The sequence below is a fragment of the Mytilus edulis genome, chromosome 13 (genome assembly GCF_963676685.1).
Source record: "Mytilus edulis chromosome 13, xbMytEdul2.2, whole genome shotgun sequence".
NCBI classification, from domain to species: domain Eukaryota; kingdom Metazoa; phylum Mollusca; class Bivalvia; order Mytilida; family Mytilidae; genus Mytilus; species Mytilus edulis.
The window spans coordinates 30,746,193-30,761,632 of NC_092356.1; positions in this window are offsets into that span (position 1 = coordinate 30,746,193).

The following is a 15,440-nucleotide window of genomic DNA, read 5'->3' on the forward strand; positions in this document are numbered from 1 at the left end:
AGAATGAACAAGTGACATGTCTAACTCTGAACAGTTAGAGAACAGCCTATCGACATCGAACGCTTGTTCTTGATATTTGAAACTGTATGCATATATATACGTATACGTTTATGATATAGTGATGAGTTCTGACAAAAACTAAATTCCTTCATGGTTATATCTTGCCATACGTTTATATTGGTTTGTAAGGTGATTACTCAAAATCGTTATTTGAAAATCCTGTTTGTGAGATGTAGATTCATTTCAATACAGAAATTTCGTCTATATATTTCACAAGTGTATAACACGGAGAAGCTCTGAAGGTTCATTACTCCCACTTAATTTGTTTGGGTGTGAACCATCGATGTTTACAGCAATATCAAGGAATAAGGTGATGATGGTAGAAAGAACTATGGGCGTCATGTGGCAAATATTACATGCATATCGGACAATGAGTTGTCAATCTGTATGAAAAGTTTTCCAATACAACCATATTATTGAGAAGGAATGTTTACATGCTATACTCTCGTACTAGTATTACAGGGTTCTTGTGGCATTCACCTTAGACACACATCGTTTTAACGATGTTTAAAAAAAGACAGAACCAATTTAATGTCATATTTCCCTATTTTTTAAATATAACTAAAATTCTTTTATCTGACAAGAATATCCCTATTTAGCGAACAAGTAATTTATTCTTTTTTCGGTTATTGAATACCAAGAAAGAAAATAAATCCCGAAATTAATTTGAAACTTTGATACTCAAAAGTTTCCCAGCAAAATATTCACATCCCCTGGGGATAATTAGTGTTCGTCCAGTGGCATATATAACAATTGTGATGACGAATTCCTTCCTTTGTTTGAGAACAATCTTATTGAAATATAAATCTGTGATTTTCCTAGGTCCACAGCTTCAATGAACCAAAGCAAAAGTTATACATCGACCTGTATTTAAATCAAATTGGTTCTCTTCTTCTTTTGGTATACAACTGTAGTCTATCGACATTCGATGATTACATACTGTTGGCATACGTTGGCTAGTCTATTTACAACACTTTTACCCCTATTTATTCAAAATATATGTTTTTTTCTTATGTTCAATGTATACACGTATATATTTTAAATTGCGCTATAGTTCCGTAACTTTATATCCAGTCGTATAAACGAATCGTCGGCAAGTGCGTACATTTTTTTAAATCAATATTTCTGGTCTGTTCCAATCTGTCCTTCACTATTGACAATGACTATATATTACATTTTCCCAAATTCACCCTTGGAAAAAATATTTAAATAGATTTTAATTTCATCAAATCTTATTTTTTGGGTATTATTTATATATTATGAATTATATTCTTTACACCAGAAATGTTATTTATAAACAAGCGTATGAGTTTAGTAATGACAAGTAAGACAGAGTTGTATATTATACATCTGATAGTTCAAAATGGAAAGTTATAAGTTATAAGTTATCAGCCGTGTACACTGATCAATACCTGCAGAAGTGAAACGATGCATGAACTTGCAAGCCCGACAGGAAATCGCTTGAATACCTGGACGTGTCACCTCACACCCCTCACAATACCTTTGGAAGTAATACCTTTAGCCATGCTGGTGATCAGATAAGGGAAGATCAAAATATATTTGAAAAAAGTTTATTACTTTAAAGAATTATGAACAAATTAGATTTTCGAAAACAATTTTCACGGAACACTTATTTATGATTTCAACTTTGACTTTTCACCTAATTCCAATATCAACAGTTTAAAAACAACAGACCATGGTAATTTAAAAAAAGTAAGAATATTTTCCGTATCAAGTTAGTTAGTCGTATTAAACAACCGTACGATTGACAAGATATCGACACGCAATTACGACTACATCGGTTACTGTAGTTTTGTTTCTTTGTGGTTTATAGACATATCGTTTTTATTCATCGGGAAAGAAGACAAGATGGCGGATCTCGGAGAATTGATACTCTAAATTTAAAATCGATGGTGATCGCTTATCTAGCGGAATAAAACTTTAATATCTATGAATTTGAACATTTTTATACAGAATGAACATAATATCAATTTTTGATTTTTTTGCGAAGTTTCCCTTTAAGATATCCCCTTTTATCTTAAAATCTTAATGGATTAAAATATGATCTGTTTTTCTGAATGTAACTACTATGAAATTATTTTTTTTTGCTGTATACTAATTTTAGTGGAATTCCTTTTCTATAGGGGAACTACAAATGTTAAGTTCATCTATAGGAAAGTATGCAGACGTTTGCAAAATATAAAAAAAAAATATTTTCGAAAATGCAAGTTTTCATGAATCCATGAGAAATGGTACCCACTAAAATACTAGAATCCATATTATATTTTTAGTTTATATGAGTTTACATTTATTGCTGCTTTTAATTGTTGATTTTAAAGGTTGTAAATATAGACTATTATTTGTGATATTTTTATTGCTTAAAATATGTGTACTTAACATGTATCCTTGAGATGGAATCATTCCACGTTAGATTGATGAAATAGGTCAAGTTTTTTCTATGTCAAAACATTTGCCAAAATATTCAAAGGAGTTGGTTCAGTAAGACCCCTTTTTGGTCCCAAAATATAGCAGTTTTACAAAACGCGAAAGTAGAATGCTTCTGCTACATAAATATGGACTGTTTTTGACAATTCAATGCATATATATCGGGTACTAGCATCATTAAGTCATGCTAAATAACTGAAATCTTCACAATTTTAGCATTTTAGTTAAATTTTAGATGGTTTCTGCATTTGTGTTCATTCATATTATTGAAATGTAAGTTGTATTTAATGATATTACATAACATATATAAAGGTTGAGGATGAACACGGATGCACTTCAATTTTGACAAAACCCATCTGAAAAATGATGTTTTTTTGGCATATTTGATAGATTTTTCATATTTAAGCTTGAATCGGAGCGTTTTAATGACTAAATCAGTTAAAATCATTCACCTAAAGTAATTGAATCAATTTAAATAGACACTTAAGTGTTTAAAAAATGTCCAAAATCTTTCATTAGATGAACCTGAAATTTGAGGCCAAAATCGGCCCTTACCAGACCTACTCCTTTGAATACAGAAAACTTACATATTCAAAACCCAAACATTCATATCATTTAAATAAGGTCTTTTTTATGAAATTATAAAATCTGTTTGTTCATCATCATCTTTTCTTTTCATTTATTTTGTACATGATCAGAAAAGTAGCCTCATTGCACCATTTCAGAATCTAATGCATCCCGGGTAATATTTTCAAAAGATAACATAAAATTTGTTGTGATTGGTTTAAAACGTTCGAAACAAATAGACGTGACATTATTTTTATTTTGGTGTACCAAAAATGAAATTACCCATAGTCCTTTAGATTCTGAACAGGTGAATTTACATTTGCAGACCCTAAAAGATTATTGGTGTAATTGAATAAGTTTCTGAAACAGTGAACTTTGATATGTTATATTATTTTCTTGCCATAAAAGAGTAAAGAGTTTGACTTAAATTTAACTAAATCATATTAATCAATTTTTCGGTGGTAAAAAAGATTTTCTTGCCATTTCGAGATAAATAACTCAAATTAAAACTTTATTCATTTTGTTCAATGTTTTCTGTGCAAGAAATTTCACCGATTATTTTCCGTATATTAATTTATGACATTTAAGGTGGTACCCAACACTTTCACTAAAATTAATTTGGCTCGTTTAATTTTCATAAAATTTTGACAAAGTATTTACTTTGACCCTTGAACCAAAGTATATAAATTTCGAAAATTTTGAACCAACCATTTCATCAGAAAAATTACACTGGTTATATAGCAGAGTGACAAACACCAATTTTGATCATTGAGAAGTTTAATATTCCCTTTACAACACAACGTTATTAAAACATTTGGCTGAATTTACAGAGTTATCTCCCTGTAGTGTTAGGTACCACCTTAAGCTTTTTTTTATTGTGTTCTACTTAATTGCTTGCTATTTTATTATATTTTCCATACATAATACAAGTGATAAGTGTGTTATTTTAAAAACAGCATTTTTTTTAAAGAGAGTCTACAAATATTGTGTTTTTAATTTGTGTATATTGTATATATATTTTTTATAGAGTATAGAGACGTGGAGCTTTAAAGATTTTTAAACAAATATGTGATGTAGAATATTTATTGGTGTCGTGTGTCACATTTATAAATGTATAGTTGTGTGCTTGTATTGTTTGTTATAGAATTAGTCCTACATTAAGCCAAACAAAACTAATATTCGCTTCTCGGGTGCTTCCTCAAAAAGTTCAAATTAAATATGACTGTGTTTCTCATTGAATAGTGTTTTGTCAGACGGTTTATATACACTGTGCTTTTCAGATTTATTTCACTAATTAGGTGGATCATTGGTATCGGGCGTGGATCCAGCCGTTCTAAAAAGGGGGGGTTTCCAACCCAGAGTAAAGGGGGTTCTAACTATATGCTCCTATTCAAATGCATTCATCGGCCAAAAAAAGGGGGGTTTCAACCCCCAGAACCCGCTGGATCCTCCACTGGGTATATTGTATTTCCTCAGATAGAATTTTCTTATACTTTGTCAAAATAAAGATTTTCCCAAGGTTTTTCGTTAACATTTTAAAAAGAATGGGTCATCTTGGCATTTTTCAAGCTACAAGTCCTGTAAAATTGTTCAAACTTGTATAGATTGTCCATGAAAAAAACACTTTTTTTGTGAATAAAAAGAAATCTATGAAATAGAGTTTGAAATAGAATATTAGAAGATAGGTTTTAAAATATTTTTAAGAAAATTAAAATAAAAGATGAGTCACCAATATTTTCTTGCTATAAGTTACAAGTAAAATTTAAAAAAAAAGATATTATTCCTTTCTAAAATTTACTATTTGATCAAGTTATCTGCCTTTGAATAGCCAAGTCTACAATTTGATTCAAATGAACACAATAATGCCATAAATAAATTAAATAAACAATCTAACACATAATTGCCAATTATATGTCTCAAAATTTGCAAATCTGAGCAAAGAACTAGACCAATTGTGAACTGATAATTTATAAAACAAGATGGCGTAATACAGTTTATCCAGAGGAGTCGGTTTCACAAACAAAATTACAATTAAGATTGATTGTAAGTTATGAACAATTCAGTATACTTACGATAAATCTCAATCATAAGTTTTTTTTGTGAAATTGACTCCTGGTACCTTAATTGAGATTAATTCGACTTATACTGCAGAAACTTTATGGTTGTGACTTTTAGCATTTAACAAAGTTTAAAATATATAGGTCTGTCTTTTTCTCCGAATAATACCTAGAGAGAAAAAAGAGTGCTATAAACTATAAAAACAACACTTTTTGAATTTCATGCGCCCCAAGCCGTTTTTTGATGTTCAGCTTTGATTTTTGATATTAAATAACATAATTTTTCTCATTTTAGTTGTAAATATTCCACTTAATTTATTTTGCCTATGGGGCCTTGGCGTCAACGTTGTAAGTAGGTCATCTATAGTGTTCCCTAGCTTTCCATAATTGAGATTGTGAGGTGGTACCTGAGAAGCTAAACTTTTTTTTATACTTAGCCAAATTAGAATGAGTCATCTGTTCTTATCTTTTGTATATTGCAAAGCTAGTTTATTTCAGTGAAAATTTGTTTCTTGCCAAATTATTCATTTCTGACACTTTTGATGGTTTGTGTTTTTATTTCTATTCATGTGCACATGTATATATTTAACATTCATCCAAAGATAGCTTTATTTTTAGCAGATGGTTACCGATACATCAATTTGAGTTATTTTTCTTTTTTTTAAGTTTTTAACAATTTTGATTTAAACTGGAAATTTTCCTTCTCTTATATGAAATTTAATGTACTTCATTTGTTTCCTAAAAATTATTAGTTCTAGTTTAAGAACAGAAAACTTTTTTATAAAATGCATAATAATATATTTTCACAGGTCTGTTTCATTCAAAAGAGTTTTCAGGGGTAAATTCATGGATAGGGGGCTAGTGTATGTGTAAATTTAGTCATACATATTGATAGAAATATATTTTCTAATTGGAATTCAAATTTATTGTGGTAAAAAGCTTTCAAAAAAAAGTCCATGGTTGTGGTAAAGCTTTTACAGTGTTAGAAATACTGAAAATTCAGTAATTATTGTGGAAAATGCAAGTGGGTGTACCATAATGAAAAGATATCTGATACATTTATCTGTGTGCAGATTTTCCTGCAATTGCAATAATTGATTTTGCATTTTTATCCATTCTTCACAAATCGCAATTATATTTGAAGTAGTTTGTTTTTGCATATTTTTCTAAAATTTTCACAATTGTTTTTGCTGTTTGCATGCATCATTTTCAGAAATTTTCACAGTTGATATTTTTTGCTGTTTGATTCCATCATTTCAGAAATTGTCTGAATAAATCTCATATGTTTGTCCATTAATTAACAGAAGCATTTATAAATGCATGCAGCAATTTCAGAACACTAATACTGCATAGGAAAATAACATATCATATGGTTCTGGTTAATAACAAATTGCTTTGTATATTTTTGACAGTATGTCTGTAGTGATATTTGAGTTCAGAACTTGTCTCTGCATGGTCCGTATTTTACAAATTATTCTTTGTTTGAACAGGGTACAAAATGTGATTTACAGTTGGGCATTTTTAAGTGTATTTTATCCAAGGGTTTTTCCACACACTGACTTTTCTGTAAAATTCCTAGGTGCTTTTCACTGTTTTATTATATTAAATGTCAGATTTTTTGCATTTTAGTAATATTCTTGTGCTTTATAATGTATGTATTATATTTGAGAAAGATTTTTTTTTCCACATCTGTATTATAAAATCTTATCTTGCCCAATTATATATCTTTTTTTACAGTATGTTGTTTGCGATCGTATATTTTATGTTCATGAAAAATATCTTATATGTCACAAATGTATAAAATCAAGATGTCTTTTTAAGGTTGTTATGTGTTGTTTGAATGCTGTCTCGTTGACATTTAACCATCGTAGATGATGTTAATAAGAATCCTTCTTAAAACTGGTATTAATTGGAACTGTAAAATTAAAGAACTTTTTGAGTATTTTACTTCCCTGTCGAATAGAACCTATTTAGTTTTGGATATTAATAGAAATATTTTTTGAGTTACTCATCCACAATCACCAGCATTTACAGTGAAAATTCACCACTAAGAGTGATTTTTAATTGTATCAGCTTGTGTTAATTGTACTTGCCACAATGTAAAAAAAAACACACCTGCCCTTAAATATTTGATAACAATTTTCAAAAAAGAGTTCTCGAAATCATTTTTTCTCTGGTGTTCCTTTACAAAAATTCTATTGAGAAAGCTTATAGAAAGTGTGGCATGTACACAGGAACAAAGAGCTTAGATTACAAATACATTTTAACAACAAAATTTATATTTGTGGCAATAAAAATATCATTTTTATATGCAAATTCTATAAATATCCTTAGCAAATAATGGAATTGTTGTTTTCCAGTAAACTAGAAACATAATGTATCAATTTCTGTGTGGAGATGTCAGTTTCTTTTTATAAAATTTTGAAATGTACATTGTATGTTGTTTTGAAAATATATTTGATCATTATTGACATGTTTTAAACACCAATATTAACATGTATTGGATGATATTATAGTGCTTTTAGTAGTTAATAAACATTGTTAGATTTTGACAGTCATTATGTTTTCTGGCCTGTGCGTCTGTTTGTCCAGCCATCTGTCTGTCTGTCCAGCTTCAGGTTGAAGTTTTTGGTCAAGGTAGATTTTGATGAAGTTGAAGTCCTATCAACTTGAAACTTATTACACATGTTCCTTATAATGTGATCTTTCTAATTTTAATGTCAAGTTTGACTCCAGTTTCACGGCCCACTGAACATAGCAAATGATAGTGCGATTGGGGCATCTATGTACTATGGACACAGTCTTGTTTATCTGGACATGACAGTCATAAAGGCAAGACTTAGGCTGTCTGCTTTCAATGACTGTTGCTTCAAAATAGATTAAGTCGATATGGTATGAGTGCCAATGAGACAACTCTCCATTCAAGTCACAATGTGCAAGTAAACAATTAAGGTCAAAGTATAGCCTTCAATAATGAGCAAAACCAAATCTGATAGTAAGCAATAAAAACCCAGGGAAGGAAATTTCAAAAAGGTTTAGTCCATTGGTACTTAAAAAAATCAACCAGAAACCAAAGAAACCACAATGTTAAAGGTTAAGTGTCATAGCTATTGAAAGTACATGTCAAATCAATCAAAATTGAACTTGATCAGTATTTGATGGTCAATGACTTTGAACTTGATCAGTATTTGATGGTCAATGACTTTGAACTTGAACAGTATTTGATGGTCAATGACTTTGAACTTGATCAGTATTTGATGGTCAATGACTTTGAACTTGATCAGTATTTGATGGTCAATGACTACTTGATCAGTATTTGATGGTCAATGACTACTTGATCAGTATTTGATGGTCAATGACTTTGAACTTGATCAGTATTTGATGGTCAATGACTTTGAACTTGATCAGTATTTGATGGTCAATGACTACTTGATCAGTATTTGATGGTCAATGACTTTGAACTTGAACAGTATTTGATGGTCAATGACTTTGAACTTGAACAGTATTTGATGGTCAATGACTTTGAACTTGATCAGTATTTGGTGATCAATGACTACTTGATCAGCATTTGATGGTCAATGACTTTGAACTTGATCAGTATTTGATGGTCAATGACTACTTGATCAGTATTTGATGGTCAATGACTTTGAACTTGAACAGTATTTGATGGTCAATGACTTTGAACTTGAACAGTATTTGATGGTCAATGATTTTGAACTTGAACAGTATTTGATGGTCAATGACTTTGTTTTCAAGTTTCAAAATATTTTGTTTGTGTTATCATCCATCATTTAGAAAACTGAAGAAAATACAACTTTTAAAGTAACTAAGGGTCTTAACTTTTGAACAGTATATGTAAAAACCAACAAATTCACCCTGGTCTGTATTTTAGGGCTCTAAGTTCAAAAGATTTGATAAAGCGTAATATTCTGTTGGAGGTGTATTGACTCATCATATCTTTCCTTAGCACAAAAAAACAAAACTAGAATTACTGTGAGCAAAGCTAACAAAATAAATGTCAAAAGCTCCTTAAATTGGAGGGGCAAAAGATATCAGAGGGACAGTCAAACACATCGATAGAAAATAAACTGACAACGCCATTGCTAAAAAAGAAAAAGACAAACAGACAAATAATTATAGTACACAAGACACAGCATAGAAAACTAAAGATTAAGCAACACGAACCCCACCAAAAATTGGGGTTACAAGGTCCATGCTTTTATAAGATATTCCTAAAACAAAATTCACAATGGCATTCATCATTTCTGCCTTATTTTAAAAGTTATTTGATCATGACAACCATCACTAAACTACTGGTAAGATCTTCTACAAGTAGAATAAGTTTGTATCTCATTATGTATAAAATTGCACCAACAAATATGAGCTAGCTTTAGCACAGTTTAGATCACCCTTGATCATGGTGAGAAAGAAAATAATAACATATTTTAGAGGTTAGACATTATTAGATGAAACTGCTTATAAATGTTCTGGTTTCTATACTTATGATCTTAATAGTTTGTACTGTTATCTTGATAGTTTGTAATGTAGGTAGCTGTTATCTTGATAGTTTGTACTGTTGTTTGCTGTTATCTTGATAGTTTGTACTGTTATCTTGATAGTTTGTACTGTTATCTTGATAGGTTGTACTGTTATCTTGATAGTTTGTACTGTTATCTTGATAGGTTGTATTGTTATCTTGATAGTTTGTAATGTAGGTAGCTGTTATCTTGATAGTTTGTACTGTTATCTTGATAGGTTGTACTGTTATCTTGATAGTTTGTACTGTTATCTTGATAGGTTGTACTGTTATCTTGATAGGTTGTACTGTTATCTTGATAGGTTGTACTGTTATCTTGATAGGTTGTACTGTTATCTTGATAGTTTGTACTGTTATCTTGATAGGTTGTACTGTTGTTTGCTGATATCTTGATAGTTTGTACTGTTGTTTGCTATTATCTTGATAGTTTGTACTGTTGTTTGCTATTATCTTGATAGTTTGTACTGTTATTTTGATGGTTTGTACTGTTGTCTTGATAGATTGTACTGTTGTTTGCTGTTATTTTGATAGTTTGTACTCTTGTCTCTTGATAGCTTGATAGTTTGTTCTGTTATCTTGATAGGTTGTACTGTTGTTTTCTGTTATTTTGGGAGTTTGTACTCTTGTCTCTTGATAGCTTGATAGTTTGTACTGTTATTTTGATAGGTTGTACTGTTGTTTGCTGATATCTTTATAGTTTGTATTGTTGTCTGTAGATATCTTTACAGTTTGTACTGTGCTCTGGTGATATTTTGATAGGTCGAACTGTTATTTTGATAGGTTGTACTGTTGTTTGCTAATATCTTTATAGTTTGTATTGTTGTCTGTAGATATCTTTACAGTTTGTACTGTGCTCTGGTGATATTTTGATAGGTCGAACTGTTATTTTGATAGGTTGTACTGTTGTTTGCTAATATCTTTATAGTTTGAATTATGTTTTTTAACAGGGTGCACTGTCGTCTATGTTTGGTTTAAATAGCTTGTACTGTCATCTACTTAGAGAAGAGGAAGATTGCACTGTTATCTACTTATTTCTTTACAGAGTGTACTGTTGTATACTTGATGGTCTACAAAGTGTTAACTGTTGTCTACTTATGATATAGACAGCATGTACTGTTGTCTACTTATGGTCTAGACAACTAATTCTGTTGTCTACTTATGGTCTAGACAGCATGTACTGTTGTCAACTTATGGTCTAGACAGCATGTACTGTTGTCTACTTATGGTCTAGACAACTTGTCTTGTTGTCTATTTACAGCATGTACTGTTGTCTACTTATGGTCTAGACAACTTGTCTTGTCTCGACAGCTTGTACCGTTGTTTACTTATGGTCTAGACAGCTTATTATGTTGTCTACTTATGGTCTAGATAACTTGTATTGTTGTCTACTTATGGTATAGACAGCTTGTGCTGTTGTTTACTTATGGTATAGACAGCTTGTACTTTTGTCTACTTATGGTCTAGACAACTTGCCTTGGTGTCTATTTATGGTCTCGACAGCTTGCACCGTTGTCTACTTATGGTCTAGACAGCTTATTCTGTTGTTTACTTATAGTCTCGACAGCTTGCACCGTTGTCTACTTATGGTCTAGACAGCTTATTCTGTTGTTTACTTATGGTCAAGACAACTTGTACTGTTGTCTACTAATGGTCTAGACAGCTTGTACTGTCGTCTAATCATGGTCTCGACAACTTTTACTGTTGTCTAATTATGGTATAGACAGCTTGTACTGTTGTCTAATTATGGTCTAAACAGCTTATACTGTTGTCTAATTATGGTCTAGACAGCTTATACTGTTGTCTACTTATGGTCTAGACAGCTTATACTGTTGTCTACTTATGGTCTAGACAGCTTATACAGTTGTCTAATTATGGTTTCATCAGCTTGTACTATTACCTACTTATGGTACATCTAGATTGTAGTGTTATCTAAGTATGGTCTAGACAGATTGTACTGTTGTCTATTTATGGTCTAGACATTCATTTCTACGTTTATCACTGATAGTGTGGACATTTATAATTAACTACGTATCTCCTCAATCTTTTTAACACAGAATCGTGTTGTTTTTTTTCCTACTTTTTCTTTGAGGGGGGGGTTGCTAAACGACGGAAACGGAAAACGGAACGTATTGTATTTTGTGCAAATTATCTATCGTTGTCTGTGGTGTATTTACTCGGATTTGCATTGTCTATCTTTTTCCCTTGAAAGCATTGTTTTCATTTTAAACTTTCACATGGGGTCTAAGTTTCGGGTAAATAAATGCTTATGAAGATGATTTATGATACGTTGAGGTCTTAGATTTATAAAACAGACACTCATCAATCCACTTTGTATGGTGCTTATAATCGGACAAGCTTAGGCATATATACGCTTGTGCTGCGATCTGTTTGTGCTTATTTTGTTCTAGACACTCAATACACATTCAATATGAAAGTATAAAAAAAAGAGATACATCAATCTTCGTCACATTTTTATTTCTGTTTTTTTTTCCTTTTATCTTCAAAGCCTTTATTGGTTCTCATTTCTAAGATTTTCAGGTTTAGTCGTTAGTGTAGTATATATTTTGTACTTTGTTTTTATGTCTATATAAAAAGATGACTAAGTTACGTAAAAAATAAGTCAAAACCACAACCAGTGTAAAAAACACATTGTAGAACATAACTGTATCTGATATGTTGAAAATGCGTGTACCAAGCCAGGAATGTAACAGTTGTTATCCATTCGTTTGATGTGTGTGGGTTTTTGATTTTGCCATTTGATTAGGGACTTTCCGTTATGAATTTTCCTCGGAGTTCGGTATTTTTGTGATTTTACTTTTTTAATCTGTCACAGTTTAATGATGAAACAATAATTACCCTTTTGCTAATATGAATCACAAATTATAAAAAAAAAATGGCCCGTTAATTTAGCCATATTAATGACTCAAGATGTGAGCATGGTGAGGTAAGGGTAAAACAAAACAAATAGTCAAAAGCCATAACTAAACAAAGAAACACCAGTCTGAAGAAAAAAAGCATCAACAACAAACATACATTAAATAAAGGTTTCGATATTTACAAATAAATCACAGAATGGAAACTTTTGTCTGTTTCTCAAATAAACGAGGCCTGCATGGAGATGAAAAACACTGTATTGAAAAAGATATGATGATCACATGAAAACCGATGTTTACGCATGATTTATGTATATATTGTTACCATATCATTTAAGAAAGGGTATCAGAAAAGCATATTATCTTTCAAGTGGACTGTTACAAGATGCTTATAAATTCGAAGATACGCAGTATTTTATCTTTTATTAGGAATTCAATAAAATTGATTGATTGCTGAGTAACTGATGTCAGTTAAACAGGACAGTTTCAGCACAATTGTTCTATTTCGTGGATGTCAGTTTTTGTTTGTGAAGGAACCGGTTGTGAAGGAAGTCAGGGAGAATCGATCTTCGGTAGAAAACTGACAATCCTAGTCATTGAGATTGAGTCGAGCGCACCTGCCACGTGTGGGGTTTGGAACACTCGGTTACCAAGGCCCCTGTGATTTAGGAATTGAACAAATGATATGAGAATGATGATCGAAACAGGGTTTTTTTTACGTCTAATCGTGCCTCGTTCAGACGTTACGCACGGTGATGCGTTCGGATTAAAATTACGTTATTATATGATCTAAGAACGCAACCATTTGCCTATACAAAATAAAATCACCAACATCCATATATCTACAGAAAGTCCCGGGCATGTTTTTCTTATTTTAAGTTAATTCTATAAATTTTTGCACCACACATTTATTTTATAATATTGAACACACAAATCTTACTTTTACGTTAAAAATTGCATGTCCGGCGTAACATTTCAAATTAAATAAAATGCATTTTTCTATGTTCCGTTGTAATTTTGCACATAAAATCTGCGAAATTCAGTATATCAGCTTCATATACTAGATTTATATTATAACATCATACCCGTTTTTTGGTATTGGATGAAATTTGAAGCAAACCTTCAACGAAATATTCAGCAGAGGAACTTGTCTTAATGTGTTATGAGGAAAGTTTATCAACATTTCAGTTTTATTATTATCCCTATAAAGTAATAAAATCATATTAAAACTATACTCAATAGAAAGTTCTGAAAAAGATTATTATTTCCAAGGTTTCAAATGTAAAAAAAAACTTTTTCTTGAAGCAGAATTTAAAAAAATCGAATGTCTAGCCACTATGTCCAAACGTAATTTTTGTCCATTCCTTAGGTGAAACATGTTGTATAAATACTAAATGTGCATTTACAATACAAAACTAACATATTTATAAGATACAAACTATAAGTTCATACAAATGGCTAAATGAGTCGGGTGTTTTCGCAAACATGATGACCATACATTTTTTTTTCGGAAAGCATTCCCTATGTCTAGCCATTATGTCCAAGGGCGTCATTTTGACGTTTCTGCACAGTGGCGTCTTTTATACAAATACACACTATTTACGAACTGTTTAGGCAGTTAAAATGATGCCGGGAAATGTTCATTCCAAAATGGTCTGCTGAATCAAAATAACACTCAGATTAGAAAAACACACAAACATAAGGAATAAACCCTTTATAGACATAGGGGAAAAGGGGGGATGAGCCGAGGGATAATTTCTTATGGACAAAAGTTTTCACGCAAATCTAAAACACCTTTTAAGATTAGAAACCGATTAGAATCCGAGTAGTCCGCAAAATGCCGAAATCGATAGGTCACTGTGAAAACTGTTAAAACATGGAAAAATAAAGGTTGGCAGGTAGGTGAAACTTACATAAATGAAGAGATAAATGAAAAATGAACAGATTGATGCCCGATTTATATAATTCCAAGGCCGTCAGTCGGCATCAGAAGCGACGAAGCAGCGCATCTATTTTGGGTGGGCAAATATCCACTTTTTGATATGGGACGAGCTCTGACGTCCCACGGCCCCAGCTTGTCGTTGGACGTCAGAGTAATCTCGGACTAGAATCCGAGGTACAATGGTCTTATAATTTTTAAAGAATTAAATAAATACGTATTTGTAAAATAAAACCATCAGTGCTAAAAAGATAGAGAAATAGTCTGAAAACTCGCACAGACACATACAAATATTAGACAAAAGTGAGTTCAATCTAAAAAAAAACCATTTCAACTAAAATCCTTATAAAAAGAAATATTGCTGAATTATTATATGACCGATTTTCATTAAATAAATACCATAAGTGTTTATGAGTCAATGTCAAAAAAAATTTCAGCTATATTTTTGTTTTCATGTGTCCCTCCGGGAACAAGATTTTGTTTAAAGGTTGCTATGTATCCTATCCAAAATAAAATTGGAAAAAATTGCATTTGTTTTCATCTCATTACAGATCAGAAAATAAAAACGATCCTTACTTACATGTAATTGCCTCTATACACATGATAAATTTTGAAACATTTCTTCAGCTTATTGTATTTATTTGAAGTCGATTGAGTAGGTTCTCCGCTCTTGATAACGAAATGTCAAAGTTAGTTTTTGGCGTCACATTTGTTAATTATACATGTTACGTCTTGCGACGCAATACCGTGCGTAACGTCTCAACGTAAAATTGAGAATGGAAATGGGGAATGTGCCAAAGAGACAACAACCCGACCATAGAGCAGACAACAGCAGAAGGTCACCAACAGGTCTTCAATGCAACGAGAAATTCTCGCACCCGGATGCGTCCTTCAGCTGGTACATGTATTCGGTTTATTTGATTTTACGTGCATCATGATTTTGAAATGCTTATTTCGCGTGC